Genomic DNA, 6,888 nt, shown 5'->3' with positions numbered 1-6,888 from the left:
TATGAAGTCTGACTGGTTATTTTGTTCTTTTTTTTCCTTAACAGTGAGACATTTAAACACATTTTATTCAAATAGATTTTAATGTCTTTAACATATATTGAATTGATTCTTTTCTGAAAGTGTTCATGTACTGCATATGATGTATTAGATTAGGTCACACAGGCTTTTATCTAATGTGATTTAAATATCTTCCTAATTGGGGTGCAAGTTGAGCAATCTCTTAATTTTAGATGTGCTCTTAGTAATCATAGTGAAGTGGGTCTAGAAAATAAGCCTTTGGCAGGAGACAGGGCAGTCTTTTATTAATCTCAGTATTAGTCAAAACACATTAATTTGGATCCTACTTACTGGATTTTTTTTTTTTTAATAATTCATCTAGTCAGTACTGAATATGAAAAAAGTCACTAAGCAAATTAATATTTAGTCATTAAATTTAAAGGATAGAAATTTATCATGTTTAAAAAATTATTCAGGCAGTCTTACAACCACTTCACTAGATTCTGTTCATACAATGTGTTCATTACAAATGTTATTTACTTGGTAACACTGCTACTTGAAATAAATCAAACTTTATTTCTTAGGAGAAAAGTATCCTGTAATTCTAGTGTCACTAATGTATATCATTCTTCCTCTCTAATTTTTAATATTTTCTATATTTAAGTTTCTCCTTATTACAAATGTCATGACATTCAAAATCATTAAACACTAGATAACTGTGATAATGTGATGGGTCACATGGATTATTAAGGTCAATTTCTATTAGTTCCTTTTTTGTTTTCTTTAAAGATTTTATTTTTCCTTTTTCTTCCCAAAGACCCCTGGTACATAGTTGTATATTTTTAGTTGTGGGTCCTTCTAGTTGTGGCATGTGGGACTCCGTCTCAGCATGACTTGATGAGCGGCGCCATGTCCTCACCCAGGATTCGAACCAGCGAAACCCTGGGCTGCGGAAGTGGAGCTTGAAAACTTAACCACTCAGCCACAGGGCCAGCCCCAATTTCTATTAGTTCTTGAATGGCAAGAATGGACTACATTGGACCCCTTGCATTTGAAGCTTAAACATTCATTGTTTTAATTTTGCCCGGGGACAAATTTTAATCATGATCAGCAAGACTAATTTGTGTAAAATGTTGAGTCAAAGTGCCAGCAAGAAGAATTTTAAAGGCTAAAAGGTGGTTAATTGGAAGTGTGAGAGTGTTCAGAGGATTTATATGCCTTGCAAAAAATAAATTCATTTGAGGGAAAGCAAGGAATATCTTGAGATGTGTCATTTAAGAATATAAAGGTTTATTATATTGAGCCAAGGAATTGAAATATATCTTCTTTCATAAGTTCAGGTACATTCCTTTGTCTTCTTGGCAGCTGTCACTTTTGAACCAAAAGAAGAATTTTTCTTTCACATCTTTATGCTAAAAATGTCTTTAGAGAGGGAAAATGGTCAGGCTTACTCTGCTTTTGCTACCCTGACCGAATCCACCACCTCTCCTCCTTGTGAATCCATTCTGAATCAAAGCTGCACCTGAGAAGACACTTAATAACCTGATTATACCAGTGGCATCCACTTAGATTACTGTGTCCCCTTTTTGCTAGTAGATTTCAGTGTTTTACAGTGTTCTTAAATGGTTAAAAAGTGGTTAAAAGGATTTTAAAGTGCCAGCATACCTTACAAAATGAACAATAGTTAAATAAGACCTAAACTGATTCCTTGTAAGTATACAGCTGAAGTTTTAATATATTTATTCTCTTTATAAGGTTTCTTTGACAAAAGTGAAATCCTGATACAGTGTAACAATTTTGTTCTCCTGTTAAAATTGGATTTTACCTGTACCTTTGAAAGCCAGAATTTCTAAACAAATCCTGATTGGGAAATTTAAAAAGTCAAAACTTACTTCCTTCAGCCACCCCTTCCTACATTGGTTGACTTATCAGAAACTTCTTTAATTTTTCATTGTAATTTATTTTCTCATTCAGGTAGCCAGTGTTTAATAAAACACTTATTTTTACAAGAGGGGCCATAAATCTTTGCTTCTTTCCTCTTAGGGATCTTTGCCAGCTACTGTGATTATAAAATCTTACTTGTAACCTACACTGTTTTGGGTTTCAATAGGGTGGAAGATCACAAATGAGTGTGTCACAGATCCGTTAGAATGTTGGGCATTCCTTCAAAACTTTGTTATAGTTGGCCCTTAGAACCCTTTAGGTCTAGATCAGTCTAAGTGTATGCCACTAGAATGTAAGCTCATATGGGCAGAGATTTTTGTCTCTTGTTAACTGTTGTATTTCCAGCTCCTGAAGTGGTGCCTGGCACATAGTATGCATGCACGCACATGTTTGTTTAATGAATGGCAAGTGAGTTTCAAAAATTATTACTATTTTAACACCTTGGCCTTTTGGAAAAATTAGCCAAAAATAATATAGTTTCAGTTTTCATTTATCCTCATCTAACTGCTTTTTGTTTCTGGAAGAGTCTCAGGAGAAAATTGATCTGGGTGTGTATGGCCAAAATAAATAGTTTGTTGTCAAAACTGTAATCCTTATTTGGTAAAATATTGGTAAATATGAAAAGTCAGTGTTCAGTTACTTGAAGGAACATTTCACAGCTAGCACCTGACAGGCACATTGGGAAGTTGCCTCTTGTTCAGAATCAAACTTCCCAGGGTCCTTATTGTTACTTTCTTGCCTCCCCCTTTCTGTAGTCTAGGTTCTCTGCTTTATTGACCTTAAAGTCATCTTTGTTGTGAGCAACTTCATTTTTTTTTTTAATGATTTTATTTTTTCCTTTTTCTCCCCAAAGCCCCCCGGTACATAGTTGTATATTCTTCGTTGTGGGTCCTTCTAGTTGTGGCATGTGGGATGCTGCCTCAGTGTGGTTTGATGAGCAGTGCCATGTCTGCACCCAGGATTCGAACCAACAAAACACTGGGCCGCTTGCAGCGGAGCGCGCAAACTTAACCACTCGGCCACAGGGCCAGCCCCTGAGCCACTTCAAACATTTTTAGGAACATAGTATAGTTTGTATAACATTTTTGTCTTTCAAAAGTAACCTAGTAAATATGAACACTTAAAACCAGGAAACAAAAGTTCAAAGTGTAGAGGCTGTTGCCTCAATATAACAAATAAGGATTATGTCGTAGGCAGAAATAACTATGGGAAAAGATCAAGAAAAAGATATTTTTAGTAAGGAACAAAAAAGAGATATAGTAGCAGAAACTACTCTAGAGAAATTTAATACGGTCCTTTTATCTAATTAGATTGCTCATTATTCTATCCTGATACTTCTCAAGAGTTTTTATCTCTACCATATAAAAGAGCAGTCAGGGGGCCGGCCTCGTGGCCAAGTGGTTAAGTTTGCGTGCTCCGCTTTGGTGGCCTGGGGTTTCGCTGGTGCAGATCCCTGGCACCGACATGGCACCGCTCATCAGGCCATGCTGAGGCAGTGTCCCACCTAGCACAACCAGAAGGAACTACAACTAGAATATACAACTATGTACTGGGGGGCTTTGGGGAGAAGAAAAGATTGGCAACAGTTTTTAACTCAGGTGCCAATCTTTAAAAAAAAAAAAGAAAAAGAGCAGTCAGCCAGCAGCCAGGCTGAATTCTTGGTCTTAGTGCAAAATTCCAGGAAGGAAATTTGTCCCAGCTTGGATGAAGGGCCCTTATGACCTGAATGAATGAGGAAGGGGAAAGGTGATATTGCAGGAATGTGGCTGCTACTTCTGTACCCAAGTGGTTTGGGAGGTTGAGTAGAACGTGTCCTAGAAAAGGGACACTGAAAAAATCTAAAGCTGTCCTCTGTGATATACTTCAAAAGATAATCTAGTCATAAAAAGTCTGAAATATGAAATTGACAAGATGTAGACTGATAGGAACTCTTAAAAACTAGTAGCAACTATCTAGAAAATTAAGCATTCATAATCTTGTAAAGTTGAAAATGTGTATGCCCTAAAACCCATCAGTTTCACTTTAAAGCATTTATTAAAAACTACGTGTGCACCGTGGAGCGTATATGAGCAGAAGTACTAGTCAAAATATTTGACTTTAAAAGATGGGAACCGACCGATTAGACTACCAACTAATCAGAACCTGTGCCAACTATAAATAAATACTACCATTGACAGGAGCATTGATACATTATGGTACATTCATAGAATTCTATACAGCACTGAAAATGATGCATGCTGAAAGGGTCATGCATTAGCATGTCTAAAAGTTAAACATAAAGAATACAAAGAGTATTAAATTTACAAACAAGATTTGTACTTAAGGATACTTAGGGTAAATCTAAAGAAAAAGGAATGGGAAAAACAAAAGCTCTTCAGAGAAGGGGAGAAGAAGGAGCATACAGAATCTCGACAGTACTATATGTTGAATGTTCATGCTTTTTTGGTAAGTAGTGTTTAGTTTTTATTATGCTTTAGGCTGCATATCTGTTACATACATTCTTTTGTACATATCAAATATTCCATTTTTTAAAGTGTGTATGCAATCCCATTTATGTAAAATTGTATCTATATGTACACATAATAAAAATAATGTTTTATAAAAAAGATAGCTGGTTAATAAGAGTACATAAAGCAGAACTTTAGAAAGTGCTGTAAGAATTTAAGAGTGGCACAGAGCCCTGCATTTGTTAAGCACTCAAATGACTGGCTGCTGACTTAAGCTGGATCTTAAAGGATGGATACCAGATAGAAAATTTAAGTGAAGGTGATGAAGACAGAAGACAATATATGCAAGCTCAAAGAAGTGGGAAAGTTCAAGACATGCTCAGAGAAAAGCAAGTATGTTAGTAAGTCTGGAGTAAAGAATTCTTAACGGATAAAAGTGGGGCAGTATATTTGAAAGTAGAATGGGGACAAAAGAGGCAATGCAGACAACCCAGTACAGGGCAGTGTGGGCTGTGGGCAATCATCAATGATTTTTTTAGTAAGGGAATAATAAAGCCATACTTTAGAGATGGTCGACTAGATGGATAAGAAGAGGAAAGGGACTGTAGACAATATCGCAGAGGCTGTTCACTTAAATAAATGCTTGAGGAGTTATGCAAGTTCCAGATCAAATGAAGGAGGCAAGAAGGGAATTAAATGCCTGCTATGTGCCAGTCCACTGCTAGACACAGTATGTCCCATACACTCTTACAAAGAAGATAGTATCCCACATTTACGTTTTTTTCTCCCCCAAGCCCCAGTATGTACTTGGATATCCTAGTTGTAGGTCATTCTAGTTCTATGTGGGAGGCCATCACAGCATGGCTTGATGAGCGGTGCGTAGGCCCACGCCCAGATCTGAACCGGTGAACCTGGGGCCACCAAAGTGGAACACCAAACTTAACCACTCGGCCTTGGGGCCGGCCCCCCACATTTACATTTAACTGAGCATACAGAGGTTAAGTAATTTGCCCATATTCATAGAGCTGGTAAAATGGAAGTGCTTATATTCAAACCAGGTCTGTGATTCTAAAGTACATTTTCTTTCTTGTATGTCACGGGCCCAACATAGTAAAAAACTTAAGAATGAGAACACTCATGAAGGCCTCGCTGGTAGTCACCCTTAACTTGAAGCCAAAACTTAAGTGATAAGCTGCTTCTCCAATAGCTTGGTTAACATCTGTGTGTATTTGCTGACTTGTGTGTGCAAATTTCGCTTAAGTAAAAACAAATTCCTGTGAAAATTTTGGGATCCTAAGGAGTACCCTCCTAACTGTACTTTACCTTTGCATTATATTTGCATCTCTCTCATGGCACAACTCGTGTCTTATATTTCAGTTATTTGTGTATCTGTCTAGAAAGTTCTAGAAAGGTAGGGCCATGTCGTATTCATCATTGCCTACTACTTTGCCTCCCATTTTGTGACAGTGCCTTCCATATAGTAAACATTCATTGTTCAGTAAACATTCTGTACTCAAGACTGAAAACTAGTAATCACGGTAAACCCTGATATCTTGAGGGAAAAAAGAGAAGAACCAGGGAATGAGGGATGAGGTTTGAAGCAGTCATTTTCCTAGGAGAATCAATATTGAAAGTTTTCACAACCAGTTGATGCTTCTTGATCTGCCCCTCTATTTAAGGGCCACGGGGGAAATGTCAAAGGCATTTGTAAGGAAAAATGAGTTACCAGATTGCACTGTTATCTTCCTTGTAGGTGATTTTGCCATCATTTCGCTATGTGAGAGCCCAAGAAAGAACTAATACATTTATTCTTCAGTTGCTGACCAAAGAACTAATTGCTGGGTTAGTACCACAAATAGGCAAGGCCAAATTGCTTTTTAAATGTAGTAATTATAACAGCTGAAAAATCTGGAAGCAATCCAAATATAAAAATGATTTAAATTTGGCCACCCACTCTGGAGTATTGTGCATTCACTAAAAATACCTAGAAAGACTGTAGCAACATGTAAAAAACGGGGAGAAAGGAGGTTACACATCAGGTAAAAGAGAAGTGAAGAGGAAATCATGTCACAGAAAAAATTAAGAAGCTATGAAGAAGCCTTTTATTTATTCGTTTAACAAACATTTATTAAGCACCTACTACATCCCAGGCACCAGGCCAAAGGCTAGGATGAGGCCAAAAAGAAAAGGTTCCTGTAGAATTTACAGCTTAGAACAGTAGATTTAACAGAATAGAGTAACATTAACCCTTCCCACGAAGAGCCGCGGTATTCACACCTTTCTTTTTTAGTTGGAAGTGGTCTCTTCCTCTGTTTATGTAATTATTTTTAAATAGCAGTAATTGAGTACACATTATAATTGCTGCTGCGAAGTTCACTTCTGATTCTCTGTCCTGCTACTGACCTCTCCATTTATGGAGTTCCCGCCCGTGTGTGTGCAAGGCGCCGAGCTCTCGCCCGTGTGTGTGCAAGGCGCCGAGCTCCCGCCCGTGTGTGTGCAA

The sequence above is a fragment of the Equus quagga genome, chromosome 5 (genome assembly GCF_021613505.1).
Source record: "Equus quagga isolate Etosha38 chromosome 5, UCLA_HA_Equagga_1.0, whole genome shotgun sequence".
Classification (NCBI taxonomy): Eukaryota; Metazoa; Chordata; class Mammalia; order Perissodactyla; family Equidae; genus Equus; species Equus quagga.
The sequence above is the reverse complement of the archived record's forward strand: the minus strand, read 5'-3'. Positions refer to the sequence as shown.